The sequence below is a fragment of the Chelonia mydas genome, chromosome 2, assembly GCF_015237465.2.
Source record: "Chelonia mydas isolate rCheMyd1 chromosome 2, rCheMyd1.pri.v2, whole genome shotgun sequence".
In the NCBI taxonomy this organism is placed as follows: domain Eukaryota; kingdom Metazoa; phylum Chordata; order Testudines; family Cheloniidae; genus Chelonia; species Chelonia mydas.
The window spans coordinates 70,923,513-70,949,384 of NC_057850.1; the positions used below are offsets into that span (position 1 = coordinate 70,923,513).

Genomic DNA, 25,872 nt, shown 5'->3' on the forward strand with positions numbered 1-25,872 from the left:
CGGGTCAGTGTGCATGCTCCCTTCTGCACTGGGGAGCAATGAGATGCATTGCTCTTCCACAAGGCAGTCTGCCTGCCAGTTCTCCCTCTGGAGCAGTAGGACTCTGCACTGCATATCTCTCTCTCTCTCACACACACACACGCTCTCTCTCTCTCTCTCTCTTTATATCTGCCCTTCTTTTAGTTCTATACGGTCATATACAGAATTGTGTAATAATTAGTTTTGCTCCAAGACAATAAATACAAATGCAGTGTTAAAGAACTCCGTTGCATTCAGCTGAATTCTGTGCAAAAAGAAGGAAATTGCTGTCTACGTGCTTCCTGCACTGTGAGATTTGTCAGTGTGATAAGTCTTGCACATTTTGATAGCCATAACACATTTATACAGTCCAAGGTTTTTCTGCATCTCTGCTAATAGGGATGACGAAGCTAGGACACTGACTACTTTGCGATTGTTTCAAATGGGGAGCTGGAGTTAAGGGGTTGGGACTCTTAGGCTTACATTGTAACTAACCCCAATAGAGCCACACCAGGAAGTAAGAGGGGTAAAATCCCAATTCCACCCTTGTACAGGCATGTAAAGGTCACATAAAATTTGGCTTTGGAGCCCATGCAGGGTGTACGGACTGAAATCTGAAGCTCCCCCGAGGGAGCGAATGGTCTGAGACAGATAGGGAATGGGTGTAGTTTGTGGTTTTGGAAGGCTGTAATTCATTTGTCTCCAACAATAATTTCATATCTTAGTAACACTGGTTAGATCATATCAAGTTGATGCCTAGCTATGGTACCTAGTCACCCATACTTTCTATAACCAAACAGATTTTAGCATCCTGATTTTATTGCACTCTTTTTAATGATACATTTACTATAAATGTACTATAAGATGGGAACACTCCATAGATTATTTGGACAAGTCACTCTTTTATATTCAGAAGTATGCAGAAATGGTTCTCTACTTAGATGGTATATTTTCCTTCAGTCACATTCTACTCTGGTAAAATATTACCATCCCCACAATTTAAAGAATATTGTCAGGTTTTAGAAAAAACAAAGCAGTACATTTCAGATGCTAAGTAATGGTCAATGTTAACAGGAAGGTATCATCCAAGAGATTTTGAACAAGAGCTTTTCACACTGTATACAGTGTTCATGCACATGCTGCTCCTTCAAGCATAAGGTGTCCAGAGTGGCAGAAAAGAATCCTGTCAGGTGTGACAGGTGGAGTTTCTTAAGCAGTAAGATGGGGGAGGTTACAGTCTTCACACTTAAATTAGCATACTTAAATAAATGTCAGTATCGGAACAATACTCTAAAAGCCTGCCTGAATTATTACACAGGCATATTTTGTACCCAAGGGTGGCCAGTCTGCTGCTTTTATGACAGTTTACTCTCCAAAGTAAGAATTTCTACCTATCAAAGATTTGCCTGATAGAATATTTTAGAAAGAAAGAGCAAACAAAATGTATGATCTTATCCTTTATGTTCAATTCCAGATCCCATTCACTTGATTTATCTGGAATATTTATTAGCTTTCAAAAAATAAAGTCAAACAACCGTTCTTGTGCTTCTCTCCTACCAAACGTTTTAAGGGGTCCTTTTCATCTAGAAAATAATTTGGCCACTGGGTGATTGCTCAGTCATTCAAAAATTCCACCACTTGTTATATTAATAATGAGCTACTATTAACTGTACTCCTCAGCAACAATTACATACACTGGCACTTATTATATTGGAGAAAATAACAGCTGTATCCTAAACAGCAAGTGCCTGCTAGCAATGGCTAAAGCAGTAATAATAGCAGTCTCTGCACTGCCATTATCACTGCTGTCTGCAGTCAGTTCCATTAGCTTTGCTGTGGAAAGCCTGTCCTATTTCACCCAGGTGCCATGCATTTGATAGTGGCATTAGTATTATCACCTCTGTGGTTCTGATCAATCAAAAGCCTTTGACATACTATAATTAGTATTTGAGCTAGTTTGATAGACACTGCCTGTACTTAAACACAAGCCACTATCTATTTACTTGTTTCTTTGTTTGCAGGGCAGCAAGTCAAATTTCTACTACATCAAATTTTATCAAACAAAATGCCTTATGCTCCCTTGCTGAACCTTTATGATTGCATTCTTCCCTTTTTTTGCCTAGACACGTACTGAATGCTCTAACTCACTTAGGTCATCCTCTGTCCTATTATTTCACATGTCAAAAAACATCAATTTCCTTTTTGTAGAAGACAAAAGCAGCACCTCACATTAGTCAAACCTGCTTTGCTGCAAAAATCTGTCTGACCTATTATTGTCTGAATTGTTCAGGAAGCTTTTAGCTAACCCTGGGGTTTGATAGATTTTTCTGTATAGTTCAGGTACTCTCCACTTCACCCATGATGCAGGTTTCACAGTTTCCCTCAGTGTAGTTGCTGTAGATGAGTACATCAAAGAAAAATGAAGAACAAGCTTCAGATTTCTCAGCCACCTGATTCCTTCATGCTGGCCATACAAGGGCTGGTCTCCAAGATAAAGTGAACTTCATCAGTGTTCTTACTACTCTGGGATGTCAGCCTGCTTTGACATGCCTCGCAACCTCGGACAAGCTTTTGGAAGAATGTACAAACACGTGAAAAATAACAGCCTTCTCTAGTTCACTGCTCTAAATAAGACCAGAGATAAGAGGATTCGCAGAGTCCTTGAAGCAGAAAAAAAACCCATCAGCATAGAATCTCCTTCTGCCTGTTCAACAATAGAATGTGGTGATGGAGTGGCTGAATACATTTACAGTACATTCAAAGCTTTTGTACCTCCACTTAATGTGGTTTTGGGTGCCCATAGTTGTGTGCCCATGGTTTTAAAGAGTGGAGACTTGTGAAGCTGACTAAGAATAGGTGCAGCCCATCCCCTGAGGTGTGGCTGAAGCCTACTCTTTAGTGTTTGCTACTTAAAACAACTTCTCCCTTCTCGCATGGGTTCGGTCTGGGTTCTTTTTAATGACGGCTCGTGTCTCCACCCAAGGTAACACCTCACTGTGCCTGAGACACACAGGTGCTGCCCCTTTGGAAAATGAATAATGATTTCTCTACTGGCAAGGAGTATAGAATACAACGCAAGAAACAAAGTACATCAACATGAAATCCTGGTAAAGAAATGACTCACCCCGAAACAATAAGACAAAGGGAGACCTTATTGAAAGCAGAAAAATAGGGTCTGAGGAAGGAAGTAGTTAAGGTTAACTAATAAGCACTAAAATATTAAGAAATTTCCCACTTCCCAAGACTCACAACTCTTCCTAACTCCCTTCCTGGAACCACCCCAGACAGGTGGAACACTGAGGATAGTCTGGAGAGGAGTACTGCAGAAGTGTGAACGTTGGCTGGATTAAACAAAAAAAGGCCTCCCCTTACAGTGTCTTTGCCACAAGTTGGGAAAGCATTCTCTCCTTGCTTCCTGGTCTGGAATCCTGGAGAGGTCTCAGTTGGCTTTCAGTAGCCAGCACCAGGTCAAATCTCTGCAACTCAGGACACTGGTCTCCTCAGGCCTGGAACTGCCTGAGCAATGCACCAGATCCTACACATTCAAAGACTGTTCTGCTTCCCATTCAGTTCCCAAATTCAAAGCTCAACACTGAAACTAAAATTAATCTCTGATTCTGAGTCAGTCTGTCTCCTCCCAATGAGAGGCTGAGCAGCCCTCATCATTGGCCCAACAAATTGCTTGTCCCTATCGCCCCAGGCAAAAGCCTCCTTATTCTCCTCAGCAGGAGTTTCTAGTCTATTCTGTCCCCACCCTGATCGAACCCCCTTGTCTTTTTTTTTTCTGGTGTTCAGCCAAAAACCTTATTGCTGTAATTACAGCTGCTGTTTCTACTTTCTCTGAATTGATATGGAAACATTCCCAGACAAGACGGCAGTATACAGGCTTGAGTCACTGCACACAAGCAGTTGCTATTTCAGCACACTAGAGGGAATGCAGGAGGTTGTTAACCATGCTCCGCAGCTGTTTTGAAGCTCGTGTGCAAGGCTTCATTAAGGGCAGACATGACTGCATGTACACACGTCCCACACCCTTACTTAGAAGCTGAAAGCTCTTGCCAATCAATAGTGAGTTCTATCAGGGTTGAAAAACTGATCAGAACCAGCCCAGCCCTGCAGGGAGAAGATAGGACTTGCAGGGGAAATCTATGGGCTGGATCTCAGTACATTTTCCTGTAATTTTACAGAAGTCAGTGGGGTTGAGACTAGGAAAACACCATAAAGGAGGACTCAGGTTGGAGGCCAGATGTCTTCATGAGTTATTACATCATTGAACCAAAGATGCCATCTGTGCCTAACAGCTACAGTAATTGTCAGCTTTTTCTTATTTAAAGTTGTGTATGTGCTCAATATTGTGGATGCTGAAACAACTGGTTATATTTTACAACCAAATGTTTTATCTAATTATCAATATAATACCAAGGGTGAACCTATGTGAAAGCAGAAGATCTCTGATTGTCAGATGCCCCAGGCCCTGTATTTATTTCATGAGGTTTATATATATATTAGGGTTTAGGCCCTGTTTTATATTTATTTTTCATTTTAAAGGAAAATATCAAATCTCTTGTTAGTGATGTTAGTCTAGGTAGGATGCATTGCAACTGCTGTGCTGGAACAGTTTGTTTTTGGAGTGTTATTCAGTAAAACTAATCTTGTGTGTGTGTGCGAGCATCTTATGATAAAGACGGTTACTGGGTACCTATGGAAAAATCAAGCTGTAGTCCCTCTCAAGTATATGAACTCATGGTCCGTGCAAATAATTTAGGTCAGACAGAAGAAATTGATTTTCTCCCCTCAATGTAGGTTACACAAGCATGCTGGGAAATGGTGTCAAAGGACTCTACTAGTCATTATTGTTGCACTCCATCGGGTAGGACCCCTAAGGACTCCGTTCCAGGAGCTGGCAAATTCCAAGGAGGGGGGAACGTGGGTGGGGGGGGGGTATCAAATAGGGAACATGCAAAAAACTCACCAGCTTTATATAAAAAGAGCAGAAATTTCTATAAGCTCTCTGGTGGACCTCTCCCCTCTCCACTGCACAATGAAGAAGAGAATCAAGGATAGTGGAAAGGGGTTGTGAGCAAGGGAGTTATGTGGATGGAAAAGGCAGCTAATCCAACATCCACCAGACTGCATGGCCACTGAGCTACTGCAGCCCAAGAGCTCAGTTCCACATACCTAGAGTTGGACAAGAGTAGACAGGAGTGGGGAGTCTGAACAGCCATTCTCTGTCAAATTTCTCTAGTGCACTGTAAATCCCAAGTAAGAAAAGTTTCATTAAAAAAAACGTTACCTGAGCAGCAGTAACACCACTGCTATGGTTTTCACACACATGGAAGGGGGATGGAAAGGGAATATGGGGATGTGACTAGACCAGTTTCCATAGGAAATTATCCCATTCCCACAGATCTTAGCCTTCTATGAGAAAGGTTGATCTCTGTCAATGGTGGTTCTGCTCCACACTGGTCTCTCAATGGGGTTGATGTGGCAGAGCAATCACCAAAGAAAAGCAGCACAAATGTAGGGAATCATTGGTCCCCTTTCTGTTCCTTTATTGGAAGGTTTGTGCCCCTTTGTCCCTCTCTAGGCTGTAGTTTGAGAATTATCTTCCTAAAGTGTGCCATGTATACTGATGTCCAAAAGACCTTTCCCATATTAATGTCTAAAAGACTGTTAATAAAGAAGTACATTGGCAAACAATGGTTATCTCTACTTTTCCAAGTCCTTTGGTGCTGTGCAAGCTGCCTCTTTATTAGATCATCTGTCATCTTCAAAACCTTCATTTCATAATCTCCAAAAAAGGTATTAATTTATCTTAAAGTCTAGTCATAAGCAGACGAGAAACTGTAAGAAAGTGACATTGGTGTTCCATATTTATTCTTCACAAATGACTTCGATCCTAAATGTGCGCTCTTTGGAAGTCAACAAATATTTTTAACCAACTCCATTGCAAACTCATCATGAGCTCTGAAAGTAAAGCTGAGAAAAACTTTCTCTCATCATCACTAATAACAAAAGGTGCTGGACTTTGCTGGTAATTGTGCTGATCCTGCAAGAAGCAGAATAGAGACAGAATCTTCTGCTGTTTCATATAAATAGCTTTGCGAAGTTGCTGGCTGCAGTATACATTAATACATTAAGATGACGACTCAGGAAAAAAAAGGGAGGAAAATACACACAGGGAATAGATATATGCTATGAAAATGTGAAGTTTTAAAATACTTTTACAACTGTAATATTGCTTTAGAGTTCTTCTCATCACCATTCATTTTTGGGTAGACAATTTTAAGCAGGGTTTATTCACACTTTTGTACATGTCCTCCAGATGCTTCTGGTGGCAATCTCCAGCATTAATAGTATGAGCCCTGGTCTTGCAGTCAGAGTTTTGCCTGGGTAAGCACTGCAGGATCTAAGACTTTAGAGCCATGTTTTGGGGGGTTTATCACTGGTTCGTGCTCTCAAATAGGAAGTCTGTTTGGAAAATTGTCCCATAAGCACTGATTCTAAAGTTCCCTGTATTGTGGAAACTGCACTCCCATCTACCTCTTTTATGTATTCTTTTAATGGATTTGCAAATGTAACATAAATCTCATCACTCATTTTCTGATACCTGAAATTTCTTTCTATAATCCTCAGGGGGCAGTTCAAGGCAGTTTAAAATTTACCATAATCCAGGCAATCCTCATTAGACATCTGTGCATGTATACCTATGCTGTAAATATCTTATTGCTCAGTAAGAGAATTTCAATTTCAATATATCCAGTTCAGTCTCTCCCCACCCACCCCCCGCCACCATTTTGTATGCACCTCCTTTTGAATATCTTCAGTAAACATCTCAACTGTCTGTCACTATATCAGGGAACAATTTATCTAGATTGTACATTAGATGTCAGTTTATACCTCTACTTATCAAACTATTTGGATGCTGGCTATGTAATCTGTTTCCAATTGATGCTGGCAATGTTTCTTGTGGTGCTGCCCCTCATGATCTGCATACTATTTCTTTCCCTTAGCAAGTCGCTTTCTTTCTCCAGCTCCAGTCTCCTTCTCCACTACTGATTCCAGTAATCCCCAGATCCCTCACTGCTCTCTGAATTCCCTCCTGCTTTTTCTCCAATCACTGAGGACGCTTCATTCATCCGTACTGTGTTCCCCAGGTCACCAACTTCCTGCTCAGTTCTCTTAGTACATTTTCTGGCCATATAAAGGCAATCCTCTAGCCCTCTCATCAGTCTCCAAATGTAGACTATTTCCTGGAAACAGCTGTGCCTTTTGAGACTTTCCCATGCTCTGCTGTTGCTGAGAACCCCACTCAGCCCTCAGTACTCACTGAACAATCCCACACTTAGCTCCCAGGAAGGTGTAGATCCCTTCTGCCCTCTTTCTGCACCAGGTCTGACAATTCTCAGTTAATCAATCAGGAGGCAGCTGAAGTAAATTACAAAGAAGCTATTTGCAAACCCTGATTCTAGAGTTGATCCTTCCCAGAATACCGCAGAGCCATGCCACTGATTGTGGCCTCCATGGGAATGGTGTGTCACCTGAGGACTGCTGGAGGATAGTAGCATTCCATACACATCTCTTATGTTGGGCGTTTCAGGAGATCAGCGTATAGAAGCCAAAACTAGCTGGAGAATCTTCCAGAAATGGAGGAAATCTCTTACTGTGGCAATACACTGGTTTTCTGGACTACTTTCAACACTGCAGTGCACAGAGCAGATTAGTTCTTGGTGGCAAAGTGGATGGTGCTTAACAGTGTTAAATATGTGTCCAGTGCCTGAAATCCTGCAAAAGTTTTGTTTCTTGGTTTTGAGCATTGTGTATTTAGACAACTATATTTAAAGCTAAAAATAAGGTCCTAGCTGGGATTCAAGAAGTGAAAAATCTAGAAAGACTACTATCTACAGGGCTTTTAGAAAGCATAATCTTCCATTCAGGATCATTGTCCTATAGCACTCATGTAAACTCGTGAACTTATTCATACACATATTTAGCCATCAAAATACCACAAAAGGGAGCTTTCTCCTTAACAATAAAGCTTGCCAGCCTCTAACTACATACCAAGCCACACACCGAATATCTGAAACCGTGAATTGGGTGAACAAAGAAAATGGAAAGAAACACCCAGAGTGGATAATTACCAAGTGCGTTTGATGATTAACTCATACAGTAAAGTTAAACTTCCCTGGTAGGAAGAATCATCAGGGCTTTGTAGTCAAGACAAGATGTACTATTTACTGTGTTCATTATGTTGTTGTTCTAAGATAGCCAGAGTAAGTGGTCTTCATTTTAGGGATTTCTATGGTTCCCTCATTCAGTTTTCAGAGTCTGTCATAAGTCAAGGTTTCAAGAACACATATGAAAGACCTATCATTAGACTTTTGATATGAAAAAAATTCATATGAGCCACTAAATATTTCACCAGCAGCTTCCCATTATAAGCAATTTGCTCATAATTTTTAAAGGAATGGACCTTTTGTTGTTGCTTCTTTCCATGGCAGTAATTCAAAAGCCCATCATCCATTCAAGGTTTGTTAGTCATGCATTTCTGTTTTCCCAACAAGAACGTTACTTGAAGCCTTTATCATCTAGATCGAGTTCCTGGGATTATAAGCATTTCCACTCAGCTGTGGAGTGATGACGGTCAGGCATCTCAGCTGGGACCAATTGCATACTGCTAATGTAAAAACATGAGTGATTTCTCTTTTGAGAAAGACTTCAGATTTCTTTTCAGGTGGAGTCTGATGTGAGGTATCATGAAGTTTCAAAACAATAAGTAGTTTTTCTAATGCAAAATAATGAGCTTTATTTTATTGTGCTAAATATTTAAACTACCCCAATGTGCTTAATTAGGTGCTGACTTCTGAGAGTTATCCCCTTCCAATTAAACATGACCAGAAATACTACAACTTTTACCCAGCTGATTATTGTTTTGAGGGTTTTAAATATGGTGTCTGATAAAATGTGCACACTTTCCCTTCAAGCTACAAGACTGATTGAAGATATGTGCTGCTAGTTTTAAGCCATTAAGTTTTGCTAATTACAGCAGCTGTATATAGTGGTTAAAGTGAACTATGCCGATATATATCTTCTCTCTTTAGTGAGACGTATCCCCATTGAAATGCTCTAAAAGCATTACGTTGTTCTGAGCTTGGCTCGGACTTCTTCTGATTCCAGTACCCTTGCTACAAGAAACAATTCCTCTACCTTGTTCCTCTCACATTCCTTAAGAAGGCTGATGCAAAGATAAATTTCCCAGCCCATTGCTGTGTGTGTGTGTGGGAAGGTTACATCTCTGGTCAGCAGAGGCCCTGGGGGTTTTCATCTTCCTCTGTAGCATGGATCACTTGGCTGGTTTCACGTAGAATAAATGGTGGATTTTCTGTAACTTGAAGTCTTTAAATCATGAATTGAGGACTTCAGTAACTCAAACAGAGATAATGGGTCTGTTACAGGAAGAGTTGGGTGAGGTTCTGTTGCCTGCAACGTGCAGGAGTCAGATGAGATGATCCCTTCTGGTCTTAAAGTCTATGAATCTATTAGCAATTTTGACTTCATCAGTCTGCCTATAGCCAGCCTGCCTTCATCAGCACAACGGCCCCACCCTGGCAACCACCAGCCTGTGTTATACTTGTAGGGTGACTCCAACATACTCCCAGTCCCAAACTGTCCCAAGACTATGTGGCCTGAAGTGTCCAGCCCTCTCCAAGCCCACTCAGAGAAATAATAAGAGACAAAAAGCACATTACCACTTAGTAACTTCACTGGGGTAAATAAACCTTTCCCTTCAAACAAAGCTTTAAGTTGATTTATAGTAAAAATAAGACATGTCAAATAAAAGAAATAAAAATGGAGATTGTTACAAGCAAATAAAAGTGAAAACATGTATATGTAATTTTAAAAATTAATCTAGGAAAGCACAGGCTTTATTCAAGATGATTTCTGTCACAAATCATTCATCTTTCCAACTATGTTTGGCTTTCCCTCAGTCAGACCTTACATAGAAATACAAGGTGCTGGCTTCCCTTGTCTTCCTAGGTGAAAGATCTTTGCCTAAGAAGGTTGCTTACCTATATATAATTCAGTTCCCAGAGATTTCCGCCCCATACCTCCTTGGTTGAAGGATCCATGTTTCAAAGACTTTTTTTTTTTTTTACCAACTCTCACTGACGTGTCAAGCTTAAACACATGTAGTCATAATTCTAACATATTATCATAGCTCTTAATACTTATCCCGTACATACATCACCCAAGAATATTAATGATCAGTGAGTTATTAGTTTTCCAATGACATAATACATTTTAGATACAGATTATAACCACAGTGATTTGGGGTACACTAAATTGGTCAGGCCAGCTGAAACCTGAGACAAGTGAGCCACTTTCCCTCTGGCACTGGGATGCTCTTAGGGTCACATAACTAGAGTGACCAGATGTCCCGATTTTATAGGGACAATCCCTATATTTGGGGCTTTGTCTTATATAGGTGCCTATTACCCCCCATCCCCGTCCCGATTTTTCACACTTGCTGTCTGGTCACCCTACAGATAATCCTCTCTTTGCATCCCACTACTGGCTCCCTTTTCTCTATCAGATCAAGCATAAGCTACTAGTCTTCTCTCTCAAGGCCCTTCATGGCCTATCCTCACCCTACCTAACATCTCTCTTTCACTTTTGAGAAGTAGACTTCTCCCTCCAATTGGCCAGTGATGCCAGCCTCAATCACCCATGGGTTACATTTCCATGCCTTTTCCCATGTTCTCTCTCACACCTTGAGAGGAGCCCCCCATAAACATCTGCAAAACAAACACATTATTCGCCTTCAAAACTCTCCTTGAAACTCTCATTTTCCAATATGCCTACAAAAAAAATATTGACAATGATTAGGCTGCTGGTGTGCTCAGACCACTGCCTGTTATGCTCACTAATATGGTCTCATTTCATTGTACTCCCTTATCTGGCTATGTCCCTATGTTGTCTCTTGTCATAGTTAGACTATAAGCTCTTTGGGGCAAGGATTGTCTTTTTGTTCTATAGAGACTAACAAATTTACTTATTGGTTAGTCTCTAAGGTGCCACAAGTACTCTTGTTCTTTTTGCGGATACAGAATAACACGACTGCTACTTCTGAAACCTGTCTTTTTGTTCTGTGTTTGTACAGCTTCTAGTACAATGGAGTCTTGGTCCATGACTAGAGTACCTAGGTGCTCTGGTAATACAAATAATATTCAAAATACTTAATTCTCAAGAAAAGGGGTGAAATGAATGCAGAGAATAAGCCCCTTAGCATCACTGTTCTCTATTTTTCAAACTTTTACCAAGGAGTACTATATCAACAATCAAACAGATAAAACAAACTGTGCAAAATGCTGCTAAGTGAAGTGCTCCTGGGGAAAAATGTGTTTGCTGAGGAAAATAATGGGATTTTTTTGTCAACATCCTCTCTCCCTCCCTTTTAGTTTTCAGTGCATTTCAGTTGTAAATAGAAGCTTGAAGAAACAAGAAGGTGTCACAGCCCGTAAATCAAAAGCCATCTTTCCTTTCTGAAAGCTTAGAATAATGAATGCAAAAGAGCATCGGGGCTCCAGAAATATGTTTAACATTCAAAGTCTCTCAGTAAGCATTGGACCTCATAAAAGCTTTTTGCAGAGAATTACTTATAGTATATCATGTTATTTTCAGCAACATTCCCTTAAAACTTGGAATTTTCTCCCAGAAAAGTTACCTTTTTTCTAGTATATGTTTTTAGTCTAATATGTTGATGATGTTGTTTCTGGATCTATCATTGTGCTAGCAAGTAGAGAAGAAACCTCTCTGTAGGGTCAGACTTGTTTCCAAAGTGAGGGAAAATATGGTAGAAAGCTTTTCAAATCCTGAGTGAACTAAGTAAAGAATAGCAAGGGAGCGGGGAAAGAGGAGGTTCACACTTCTGTTCTTGGTATGAAAATGTAGTGAAAAACCATTTCCCCAAGGTGTATATGATTAACATTTTATTGATTTAAAACCTTGTCATTTTTATCCTAGAGATTATAAAAAAAATTAATTTAAAAGTGCAAACCTCAATTTGAAAAGAGAAAATGTCATGTCAACAAGAGTATGGCTGTGAGAGATGGTATGCTGACACAAACAAGCTCAGAGTTTGTAAATCCACAGAATGTCTATAAGCATTTCATGAAGTTATAATGTAGTTATAATTACACTGATTGAGCATTACTCCTAAGGGAATTCCGCACCAAAAAAGTATAAAATTTTGTGCACAATATTATAAACTATTCAGAATTTTGCAAAATTTTAAATGTCAATAAACCCATGTCAAAGCTCCAACATGGCAATGGGGAGCACAGGCCTCTGGCTGCACAGAGGTGGGAGATCATCTTGCAGTCCCCACTCCACCCTCAGGACATGGACTCAGTGAGGCTGCACCCTACCCTGACACAGAGCAAGGGCCAGGCCTGCCCCAGAAACAACCTGGGCCCCTGTCCTCCGCACCAGGTGCGCCAAGATAGCAAGCAAGCAGGACAGAGTCTCATATGCATGCTAACCCTTGGCCCCCAATCCAGGTGTGGGTCAGGCAGGCTCAGCCCAGCAGGATCCAAGTGTGGAGGGGCTTCGTGTGTGTGGAGGCGGGGGAGGGTCTGTGTGGGATCTGGATGCATAGGGGCTCATTAGAGGGTTCTGAATATAGGAAGAATGGGACTCTACAGGGGGTCCAGGTGAAGGTGGTTGGGGCTCAGCAGGGGGGTCTGAGTGCAGGGGAGATAGAGCTGGGGGGGGCTGGTGCTGGGGAAGTGGGGATTTCAAGTGTGGGAGGTTCAGCAAGGGGTGGTCTGGACACAGGAATGGGAGTCTGGATGCAGGGGAGAAGGGCTCAGTGGGGACATCCGGGTGCTGGGAGTGAGGCTTGGTTGGGTAGAGATCTGTGTGCACCTGGTTGGGCTCAGTGGGATGAGGGTCCAGGTGTGGAGAGTTCATCAGGGTGGTCAAGGTGCAAGGGTGTTGGGGCTCAGCAGGGGACTGGATGCAGTGGGTGGGACTCAGCAGGGGGTTCTGGGTGTGGAGGGGTGAGGTTTGGCAGGAGTTCTGGGTGTGGAGAGGCCAGATGCAAGGAGGTTGGGCAGACGGAGGGCAGCTCCCCATACAGTCACTCCTCCCCGCCCGCAGCTGAGGAGCGATGGGGGAAGGGGTGGGGAGAAAGTGAGTGTGTTTTTGGGGTGGGGAGAGGGAGATAATGCAGAGCTTCCTGCAGCCAGGGGAGATTTCTGGGGTAATTTTTCTTTGGGGAAGCAAAGAAATCTGTTGAGGCATGAATTCTGCGCATTCACAGTGGTGCAGAATTCCCACAGGAGGACAGCATTTATTTATATAGTCACGATATAAAAAGGTACCTCAATCAGCTGTATGCTAGATAGTTATATTTGTGTGTCACAAATTTAATACACCCCTTTGGAACTTCCAGATCATTCTGTGTTCCATTCTTGTGACTGATGCCCTTTTCTATTTCGATGATGCTCACACAAACAGACTGGAGATGTGGCAGTGGGTGTCAGAACTGGGACATTTGAGTGCTGATCTAGTGGTCAGAGGAGGGGTGGTCAGGCATAGTAGTTGAATCAGAGGTCAGAGCCAGAAATCAGAAACCAGGGATCAGACAAGAACTAGGTACAGTTCAACAACCAGTCATGAAGTCTCCCAGTTGCTAGGACAACTTACTGTGCCTCCTTCTGGCTTAAATAGTGGTCTGGCCAAAAATGGTCTGGCCAATTGATTGGGGACGATGATTGTCCCCAGTCAGTATCCATATGGACAGTGCTTCTGGGAGGGGTCAGTTTTGTTACTCTCTCACTTCCAGTAATTCTGGGTGAGCCATCTAGTGGTGGCCAGGGTCTGAGAGCTGTCTGGGAAAACATGGGCCTTTGCGCTGAGCAAAGAAATGGCTTTCAGTCTCTTTCTTTCTCCTACCACAGATCAATCCCTACAGTACAGAGATAGCAGATTCAGGCAACTTAAACAGATAGTAAACACTCCCCCCCCCCCCCAACATAGCTCATATTAGTACCAAGCACCAAAATCATTGCCCCAAAATGAAAAACTTTTAACTTCATTTCCTTATCACCTTAGTATTGTCAGTGCCCTTCAAAGCAGATTTAAATGTAGGGTTAAAGTATACCCTTGCTTATAGTAGCGCACCAGGGAAGGAGGGCAGCAGAGCAGAGGAATCTGGCCACAAAGGAGATGGACAGATTGGCTCAAGGTAGTGGGAGTGAAGAAAGAAAGTAAATGGGCGTAGCGTGGTATGCTGTGCTGCTCCTTTTTAAAGAAGCACCAAAAGGAACTTTCTAGAGCTTGCTGCAAACTGCAGCAGATGGGGGCACACAAGGAGATCTAAGTCCAACCAGCAGGGCACGCTCACTTGGAGGTACAATGCAGTAAATTGGGTGTTACTCAGACCTCCAACCTAGCACAATCTGGATGCACTAGTACTGTTGTCTGGTACAGGGCTGGGGAGGAGGAGACACTGTCTGTCCTTTTCCTGAACTAGCACAACTAGTGGGCAGATTTTCCCCACAAGCTCATTGTGTTAAATTTTAGAACACCATTCACCATAGAAGCTAAATCCCTTTCCATCTTTTAAAAAAATAAAAATAAACCACCTAAAAAGAGTTAAAAAATGAAAGTCTTTTTTTAGGAATAAACCCAAGTAGAACCAAAACCCAATAAAAGTCAAACAAATACCAAGTAAGAGATGACGCACCAAAGAATAGTGTCTTGTAACATACTCTGGCTCTCAGTATACTTGGGGCCTTGTAAACTGTAAAAGGGAGCAAGTTCCACAGGCTGGTGCCCTCATATGATAAAACCCCAGGACTGGTGACAGGGAATTTTAACCACAGGAACACACAGCAAGAGCCTCCTCACTGATTTTAACTGCCATGAGGGCAAGAGACACTCTCAGGCACAATAACTGTGTCCTAAATCATTCTGAGTTTTAAAGACCACCTCAGCCCCTTGAATTACCAGGAAATTAACAGAGAGCCAGTGAAAAGATCTGAGCACAAGTGTTATAAATTCACAGCAGCACCTCCCACTCAGGAGGTGGGCAGTTGAATGCTGAAGACTCCAGCTGGTTAAAAGGGATTTCCTGTGGAGGTGTGGATGACCACTGAACATGCACATTACAAGGGAATGGTCACAGCCTCCTGGCCAGCTGGAGATTATGAACTCAGTATAGGCTACAGATCCAGGAGCTATGATGGGCCCCACAAGACTCGAAAGTTCTGAAACATTTTGTCAAAAGGTTTGACACTACTCACCTTCAGCAATCACCACCCTCACCCATTGCAGAATGTTGTGTAGGCTAATAAAGCAGGATTATCACACTTTCAGACATTTCCTTTTTTGGATTTTGGTTCAAAGTCTAAGTGCAAAACCTCTTTGTACCTACCTGCAGCATAGCAAATCTCACAACTACACACAGTGTAGCACCAGCATATCACAAATCCTTCTATGGCAGTTCATCTCTGCTAACAAGATATATGCATGTCTAGTTGTTATTCAACTAGCAAGCAATAAATTTCAGAAATGATGTGAATATGCGAAGCCCCTGCTTTCTAAAAGCTGCATGTTCTATTCTGTTGTCTCTTTTGATTTATAACATCTTTCAAGACCAAAAAAATGTAATTTTTCTATATAAAAACAGATTGAACATTTGTGATATCACAGATACCAGTGATGATGGTACCTATGTTCTTTATGTAACAAACACTAAAGTTACATTAGTGGATGTAAACATATAGGCGTGTGTGGCCCTTCCTTATCAATCTCCAATGGAGGCCATGCCTTTTGGCTGTCATGCCCCAGGAATAACAGTCTTAGACAAGGGGAAAGTTAGCAGTTTCAGGGCTAAATCCCTCCAGGGGGTCAAGCAGTGAGTGGCCCAAGGGCCCAAGCCCTCAGACAGGGCAGGGCACCAACAGTCTAAAGCCCAACCCTCAGGCAGGGTAGAGCCAGGTATAGTCTGGGAACCCAGGCCCTCAGACAGGGCAGGGTACCAAGCACAGTCTAGGGCCCAAACCCTCAGGCAGGAATACCTGGTCGAAAAGGGACTCTCCCCAGGCCAGTGCAAATGAGCAAGGGTAAGGGATAGGGAGCAACAGAGGAAGAGGGATAGAGTGAGCAGAGTGGGACCTTTGCAAAGGGGCAGGGCTAGGGTGTTCAGTTTTGTGTGATTAGAAACTTGGCAACCCCAGGGCAGAGCAGTGAATAATCCGGGATCTTGACCCTGAAGCAGGGCAGGGTACCACCAGTCTAGGACTCCAGCCCTCAGGTAGGGGTGAGTACCCAATGCAGCTAGGAGAACAAAACCACAATATTTTGAATTTTTGGTGACAAAATGAGAGTGAGACATGCACTCCCAAATAGCCAATAGCCCAGTGGGCAAGGCAAAGTAGGGAATGGCCCTGTGTCTCCTACATTACAGGTGAGTGCCCGAACTACAAGGTAGAGTCAGTCTCCCTCTTTCTAGTCCAGAGAATATTTAATTATTTATACCAAGAGGAACAACTTTTAGCCTGGTGGTTAAGATACTTTCATGGGAGAGAGAGGGTCAAGTCCCTGCTCTGAATCAGGCGGAGTAGGGATTTGAAGTGGGGTCGCCCATATCCCAGGCCAGTGCCTAACATATTCTGGGGTGTCTTTCTCCAGAAATCTCATTCTGGACCTGAGAAACCTTCCCAATGAAAGTGTAATTGAAACCAATATGTGTTTACACAACGTTTCAGTTTCCACAAAAAAAAAAAAAAAAAAGTTTTGTCCTAAAATTCCAGTTCTAGCCTGAATCTCTTCTTCCTTAGACTGGTGTAATTCAGGAGTAACTCTACTGAAGCAATGGAGTCTTAGTGTTGTCAGCATACTATACATGAGGGGAGAATCAGGCCCTACATTTGTCAAATCGAGGTGCAGTTATAGCAATCAGTATTGTAGTCTGAACTGACCTATCCACGGTGAAAGGATACTTTGCATATGGCCGTACCCCTAGCACTGTGGTAAATCAGCCCTTAGGCTTCTCAAACTCGTGCCAGACTCTAATGGGCACAGAGAGTTGAAAATGTACCTGTCATAGAGGAAGCGCAGCCACAAACACTTCCCTATACTTGAGCAGCAGTGTGTTTCAGAGGTATCTGAGTGCCATTGGCTCTATGTCACTGCAGGATCACCTGGATGAACTGGTTACAGTGGATTTAAAGACAGATCAGGCCAGTATTGTGGCAAAGAGTGGGTATATAGCACAATAGTCTTGCTCTCTCATATGTTGAGATTAAAATCTGGGAAAGAAAGGCTCCAAAGAGATTTGGGATGGGAGTAAATTGATTAGGGGAATGACCAACATGGGCAGGCAAAAACCACTGTGTACGTATAAAAACAGTTAAACTTTTAGCATTTGTATTTGTTAATTTGATTCTCTTCTGTTTGTGACATGCATTCTTGGGGATGCCAGTGAAAATTATAGTGAATTAGCCCTAGGTACCATCAGATGATGGATAGAGATGAGAAAGGGGCATAGGAGTGGGTTATCATTAGGGGTCGTTAATGTAATCACTAATTATGGAGACTGAGGCCTTGTGTTCATGGGGAGGGGGAGGAGGTTTTTTTAAATTCAAGTTAACTAACTTGAGACAAAATCCTAGTGAAGCTGAGGCCGTTTGTAGTTTTTACATGATTTAGCAGGACAAGGTGAAACCTAGGCAACCCTCCTAGTCTTTAACTCGACCTATTAACTTTTGTGAAAAATACAAACTGCCTTGTCTTCATTAAATTTTTACCCCAAGTACCTAATTAGTTACGTACACAATTATTTTTCCAGTGAAGACATGGTTAGCTACCAGTAAGCAGTTTTTTCAAATATGATGTATGTTAAGAGTTAATATGGGCTGTATAGATCCTTGGAAAGAGGCAGAGGAAGCAATCTGGCTTTTTGGGGCTGGGCAGAGGAGTCTGGCCTGATGGTTCTGCCAAAGGGGGTAGATTATATGCGACTGTCCTGGCTTAAAAAAAAAAAAAAAAAGCCTTCCATACATGCGAAAATCAAATTTTGCAGAGAGGTTAACCAGGATCTAGATCTCTAATTTCTGCTCCAACATGGGAAACTGACTTATAAGCCCCTGAAAATTTGCTGAAGTTCAGCAGAGGCAACGCTGTTGTCATCTATGGGATAGGGTTTTCAAGGAGAGAAATTGTGAGCTGTCATTGCCCTGATCAAGTGTGATGAAACAAATCACCGAGTCACTGGAATAAATCAAAATGGGCCAGACGGAATTAAAGTAGGATCTACAATGAAATCAGGTATCGTCTCAGAAGGACTTAAACAAGATCTGGATGTTTCTCAGAAAGGACTGAGAGATTGCCTGATGGCACAGATCAGATCTAGGCAGCTAAACAACCAAACTTTGCTGATCAGCAGCTACAAGATTGACAGATAGATGTGGAAGCCCAGCTATAAAATGCCCCACCCAGAATGGCAAAACATTTTAAAGAGGCAACTAGCAACCTGACTATCGTGGGGCAAAAAGCATTCCAACAAATGGACCAGAACCAGGAAGGTCTGGCGAACTTGGCACTTGCTAGCACAGTAGAGCATGAGACAAAATTGGTTTTATTTCCCCTGCAAAAAAGATGATTTCCTGCACCCCCCAAATCATTAACCTCTGAAAAGCTCCAGAAAGATTTAAGTAATTAATTTCACATAAGGAATATGAACATGTCAATAATAAATTAATATATCATACAGAAAAATGAACCGGTCAATAATTAATTAAATTCTTTATGTCCAAGCATGTTTTTACATAGGATCAGGAAGTTAGGGAGTGAGTCTGTTCTTAAATGACTGTGGGTAAAATTTTCCAAAGCAGCTAAGTGACTCAATAGTGTTAGAGTAAAATTTCAAAAATGACTTGATGCCCTTAGAAGTTCACATCACTTAGGTGCTTTTGAAAAGGTTACTTTAGATTTAGCTGTGTGTAGCTGGAAAAGATAGCTGGTCGAGGGAATCACTCCTGCCACTGTTGGTCTAAAATCACCCCCTTCTAGCTTGCTAAAAATAAAGCCACTCCCATGCAAGAAGTGATCCCTCTCGTTTGAAGTTGTGACTAGCTGGAAAAATCGATAACCATTTCTGAAAAGGGTGACATCTCCTGACACAAGAGTAGCGGGGTGATGGTGACAGCAAGGCTCTCCAGTTACATGTATGGCTCTTCTGACTGCACTCACAGAGATGATCGAAGAGATGAAGTGCATCGAGTGGAGATTCATTCCTTCAGACAAGGAGTAGCTGGGGAGCACAAAGGATTAAGAAATATTGCCTATGGAATAAAACACAATGAAATCCCTCCAGACCAGAACAGAGGAAGTCAAGCAGTATGAGGATAGAGACATAACAAGCCCAGGCACTTTTCTTTCTCCTCTACAGGGAAAAAGAATTAATTCTGCAATAGGATGACCTTAGGCAGCTGGTCACAGTGGAGCAAGAGCGGAGAGTAAATATTCATCCTACAGTCAGCTCCCTGACAACTGAGAGTTAAAAGCACCCAACATAATGAGAGCTCCACAATCACGGAGGGCTGGTCCTCACTACTGGGAAGATCTACACTGCTGCAATCGACGCAGCAGGTGTTGATTTAGGGGGTCTAGTGAAGACCTGCTAAATCAACAGCAGAGCACTCTCCGGTCGACTCCGGTACTCCAGCTCCCTGAGTAAGGTAAGTCGACCGGAGAGTGTCTCCCGTCGACGCAGTGCAGTGAAGACACCAGTGTAAGTCGACCTAAGCTACACCAACTCCAGCTACATTATTCATGTAGCTGGAGTAGTATAACTTAAGTTGACTTACCCCAGTAGTCAAGACAAGTTCTGAGTTTCCAACAGCTTGTGTAACACCATGCATTGCAAGTGGCAAAGGCAAATAAAGGGGAGAAACTGAGAAGAAGAGAGCTAGAGAGACAGACACACTGGGTCTGATTTTCCTCCCACTGACCCATCTTTCAAGTAGCAAGAGAAGAGAGTGATATTGAGTGTCAAAAAGTGCCCTGTTGGGCACACTTCAAATAGATAATTAGACAGACTAAACTTATCACTCTAAATGTTAGGAAACTGAATAACCTAGTGTAAAGGAAAATGTTAAATAATCTGAAAGTGCTATATTTTCTATTGCATTCATAGCAAAATTGCAAATCACCACAGAAATCACAGGAAAAAAACCCACCATTAAAAGTTGCTGTATAGGACACTTGTTCTACTCCTCTCATGCTGACTCAACAATAGTTATAGTTTTATGAATAAGAATATATACCTTCCAGACAACCAGGTTTCAGTCAGATCTTTTAGACAGAGTACCAGGAGAAAGTGAGCATGGACAGCTCTTCCTACTAAACATATATTACATTGAATGTACCAATAAGTGATTGCTTCTGGAACAACAAGCCTGGTCTAATGCCAGTCTTTCTACAGATTTCAATGAGTTCTGAATCCAGCTCTAAATACTGAATAAACTTATCTGCAAATTCAACCCTAGAAAAGGACTGCTAGGAAATAAGTGCATATCTCCAAAAGAGAGTTGGTGATTATGAACCATTACTTAGGTAAATTTGTGTTTTAGCTTTTGGGGATATTATTTAAAAGCACACCACAAATTAGACAGTAGCCCTTATTATTACCAGTCTCCTTTAGGGAAACTATGGCTAAAAAGCCCTATTGGCTTAAGTTCTTTATTTTCTTTCTTCTACTTTTGTAAAGTCTATGGTAAAGAAAGCCATTTTAATATTATAGCTATGTAATAAAACTGAGTTCTTCCTCATTGTGGGCTGAAATACATAGTGAATAAAAATCCTGCATTTTTAAAAAATGAGAAGTCTAAATTCATCACTGCCCAATGCAACTTTAATCTCGTTTGGGGTTGGGACTTTAATTCTGTGCCATACTCCCCTATAGACAGATTATTCACTGGGTAGTCAGAAGGCAGAAGATCAAAAACATTTAACATAATGAAAGAACTAGACCTGTCAGGCATCTGATGAGAGACCAGAGCCAGAAGCAGGGAGCCCACTTAATTCTCTATTTTATACCAGGGATTGGCTTCTTTCTCATCTTTAAAGCACTTCAACTAGAAATTCAAGAACATAAAATCCCCCATCATCATTATGTTACTCCAAGCAGCGCCTAGCTCGTTCTCAACTAGAGGACATTAAATCTCTCTTCAGAACACATATGGCTTCATGATCTGATGGGTATGGATCCTGGGTGAAATCCTGTTTCCATTGAAGCCAATGGTCATTTCTGGGACTTCACTCCATATTTCTGAAAAACTTTGCAGCAACATACATAACCCTACAGGCAGCTCTCATTTCTAACTATGGAATAATTCTTTTCACAAAGGGAAAAGCAATCATGATCTTGCCAATTTGAAGACAGAAATCTAATGCAATGTCCCTTTTAGATAACCTGGTGTTAACAGTAGAGCTGATCAGAAATTTTCTGATGGGAATGTTTTTCCATTGGAAAATGTTTCACTGAAACATAGCTTGCAGTGGGAAAATGTTCATTTTGTTGACAGTTCATTTAGGAAAAAAATGAAAATGGTTTTTGACAAGGTCAAAACATTCCACTCTGACTTTTTTGGAACAGAACATTTTGATTTGTTTGGAAATGCTTTTTTGTTTCAAGATTTTATTTTTAAATTTGATATTAAAAATGTAAAAATATGCAAATATCAAAATTGAAATATTTTATCAAAATTAAGTATTGTATTTCAATTGGCCTCAAACATTTATTTTATTTCATTTCATTCACGAAGTTTCAAAATTATTTGGTTTTATTGCAATTCAGAATTTAATGAATGTTGCAATCATGGAATTTCTCATGAAACAGAAATTCCTCTTCCCTCATAGGATGGAGGTATTAACAACAACTAAAAATCAATGCTTTTTTAAAATTGGTTTTTAGTTCACAGTGTTCTATACCCTGATCTTTTCTACAGCATGGGTTTTTCTGCGGCACTAATTATGAATCCAGTGTAAAATCTGAATAAGACACTGTATGAAGCAGCACATGGCTCATGCGTTTTTTTAACTAGGATATTTCAAATGACATAAATTTGGGGAGCCAGCATATGTCAGTCCTTTACGCCGCACTTCAGAAATTTTTATTTGAACTGGCTAAGCAGGATAAAATAGTTACTCATTTCTATGCACAATGTTATATATTCTCTTGGTTTTTAACTTTGATATGTTTATCAAGGAGTACTAGATACTGATTATCTACAAAGCTTTCAGGGTCTTCTGTATCCAAAGTCCTTTGCCTCCTTGTGGCAATTTGTCTGTTATGATATAAAGCCATGTTTTTCTTGCTCTTTCTTTAAAAAAAATACCTTCACTTTTTCATGTCTTCAGATTTATTTTGTCTCTGATAATCCATGTAGGTTTATATACCCTTGACCCCATAGGCATCAGTGTAGCTGTTCTGATATGCATGCTTTTTCCTTACGTGGAACTGTAAGTGCACTTCACAATTTCCAAGATGGCATTCTACTGCTTCACCATGACTGGTGCAGACACTTCCCATGCTGTGTTCATTCAGTAAAGCTTAGCCTTTACAGGTTTCAGAGTAGCAGCCGTGTTAGTCTGTATTCACAAAAAGAAAAGGAGTACTTGTGGCACCTTAGAGACTAACAAATCTAGTTGAGCATAAGCTTTCGTGAGCTACAGCTCACTTCATCGGATGCATTCAGTTTTCCACTGAATGCATCCGATGAAGTGAGCTGCAGCTCACAAAAGCTTAAGCTCAAATAAATTTGTTAGTTTAAGGTGCCACAAGTACTCCTTTTCTTTTTAGCTGTTACAGTTAATCTTATTGACCTTGATCTCAAATTGAAACTGCAAAAGTTTGAGTTTCCAGATCTATTCAAAGCTTTCTCCTTCTCATTTTTCACATCATGTAGCCTATTCTTTTGTGTGTTAATGTTTTCCTCTGCTTTCATGTAATTCTAATTATCTGAACTTCCTTCACAGTGCTTCACATGTTAAGTTCTGCAGGAGTTCTTTCCCATTAAATGAAGAGAATTTGGTTTCTGTAGAAGATACAGCAATAGCAGTCCTGGAAATGAATTCCACAGAATAATTATGGGACTGGCCAGCAGCATTGTAACCTTTCCTACCTTGACATGGCAACGTCAGGCATGACTTTGAGGAATGACTTCATAATCCTGATTTAGAGAGATCTTTTTAGGGATGACAAGATAGTAATGTCTCTGCGTCCATTCTATCCTTTGTCTCACTGCTGACACTGCCAGCAAGGAAGTCAGTTAGTGCCGTGGTGGATTTTGTGTTGTGACCACTTCTCCACGAAGAATACAAATGACTCAACCAATTTTTATACATGGATCTCATCTTACAGATGCTATATTTCACAGGCTGTCATGACCTGCAGCATATTCTAACATCAAAGATATTTAATGTAATAATCCTGGTTGGGCTATGATAGGAACATTGCGTTATTATTTATTTATAACGCTCATATTTCCCCCTCATTCCTTTGTTCTTGCAAATCTATTAGTCTAGTTCACCTTCCCCAGCCCCTATTTCTGAATAATTAGTGCAATCTCTACAGGTTTATTACATTCCCCCTCTTATTATTGATGACTGTGCATTTAAGTAGCAAATTGCAATGCTGCGTTTTTTTTCCTGTTTTGAAAATTTGCACTGTGACAGAAGCACTTTTCCCCCCGTGATGACTAGGTTGTTGTTTTTATTATAGTACAAGGGAAAAGGCCAATAACTAATAAAAAGAAAAATGAAGTTACTTTGGAATATTACATCTCCCGATAATACAATTGGCCTAAAACACCAACTTGTATGATTTTCTCTTTATTGCAAAACCACCTCAATTTATAAAAACTACATTTACTTACCTTTCCATGCTTTCCTTCAGGTAGAGTTAAAATCACCAAGTCTAACATGGAACAGCTGACAAGCTACCACTCAGCACTCCCATCATGGGAAGGATCAACCTCTTGTTGAAACCTCAGAAGTCCCACCTCCGTCAGATACAAAGCAGTAGTTGCTGGCACCAGTCATTTCTTTCCCATTGATAATTCCGTACAAAGGGCCATTTGAAATGACAGAGACACCTGTGAGTTCTGAAAGCTCCAACAGGCAAGTACAGTTTTACAAGCTGCAAAAGAAGAGAGAAACATCAGTACATATACCCCTGGTAGACAAGCCACTAGCATTACTTGCCAAAGACATTTGCTTTTCAGCTGGAGACCAGATAGAAATGTTAATTGAGTAAAATGTTAATTGAGGAAAATATTTGTAGCCTCAGCAGCAGCCACACAAGCATCAATCACTGCTACATCTTTTGTGGAGGCAGCCTTTACCCATTCTAAAGGCTCCCAGTCAACTAAGAACAAAAAGGTAATATGAGCGTTAAGGAAGATTTTGCTTGCTGCAGTCTTTGTCAGATACATGCCGTGACACCATCAAGTTCTCTGCAAGAGCCATTGCTTCAAATGTAGTGTAGACAATTTCAGCTACCAGTATTAACATAAAAAGCAGAGCAATTACACTAAGCAATTGCTCATCAGCAAGTTCCTGGGAGGTAATACTGTGGAGAGCTTTTCTTTTTCTCTCTAACAATGGAGAGGAAGTATTATCATCAAATAACAAATTATAGCCTCCAGCTCCCTTCTGTCAAATTCAAATAGGGAAGGGAGAAGAGGATCTTTTCTTCCTAGGGGAATAGAGGGGAAATATAGCAAAATGGATAACAGAAGTGATCAACATAAGGTACATCCTGAACTTAGTACAAAACACTTCTCCACATGTGTGTTTATATCTCCCTGTAGAGGATCCAAGCAAGGGGGAAGCCAAACACAAACTCACAAAATAAGTGTGTCCCCATCTAAAAGTTTCTCAGAGAAGGAATAGTTCTAACAGTTCATCAGGCCTTTATTTCAGAACCTTGTTAGCCTCTTATATTACCAATTCGAAAGGGAAATCCTAGGATATCAGTGTCTGGTTCTTCTGGGAATTACAGCACAGGACTATGAGTCAAGAGATCTGGATTCTAGATAGGGGTCAGCATGACATTGGGCAAGTCCCTGGGGGTATGAGGTGTGACTCCCGCACAGGTAGACAGACTTACACTAACTCAAAATAACGACAGTGGGCATTTTGGCACAGGTGGAAGCTCCAGCTTGGGCAGCCCCAGGCAGTTGGGTGGGCTTGCACTTGGGCAGCTAACCTGAGGCACTGGCAGTGCCGCAAGATCCTTCCTGTTTTTTTTAGCATGCTAGATCAGGCTGATCTAGGAATCATATCTCCCAGCTTCAGCGTGGGACCCTGGGTGCGGTGCTGGCAGCCAGCAGTGCGGGGCTGGCAGTGGAGCCCTGCGTAAAACCTGGGGGTGCTGCAGCACCCCTTGCACCCCTACTTTCCATGCCTATGAGTGACATGGGATAAACTCCTGAGTAGAACCCCTCCCAAGACCCTAGGTATGTACTTGGGAGGCTAATTCATATTGCTGCCATGGCTAAGTTGCTATTGTTACTCATGCTAGCTTTGATCTAATGGGTATGTCTACACATGCTGCAATCATACCACCTGATTGCAGCGTAAACATACCTTAAGATGACAAAGGAAGAGCTATTATCCCAATTTTAGAGCAGCAGAATGCACAGAGGTTAAATCACTTGCTGAAAGTCAGAGAGGGCCTGTGACAGACCCACCAACTGAATCGAGATCGGAGCCCAGTCCTGTGCCTGGACCACAACCATCCTTCCTCTCTTCTTTATAGAAAAGAGAAATTAAAAG

The 25,872-nt window shown here is 41.5% G+C and overlaps 1 long non-coding RNA gene across 2 annotated transcripts in view; it reads right to left on the reverse strand.

Annotated features, from left to right (window-relative positions):
* Positions 1-25,872, reverse strand: part of LOC122464475 — a 250,274-nt gene that overhangs the window by 36,858 nt on the left and 187,544 nt on the right. The window contains exon 4 of one of the 2 annotated variants that reach the window (XR_006288547.1): positions 19,255-19,373. The exons of the other annotated variant lie outside the window; for it this stretch is intronic. This is a non-coding gene — a long non-coding RNA (uncharacterized LOC122464475). The remainder of the gene's footprint in view (positions 1-19,254; positions 19,374-25,872) is intronic. 2 annotated transcript variants of the gene reach the window in all.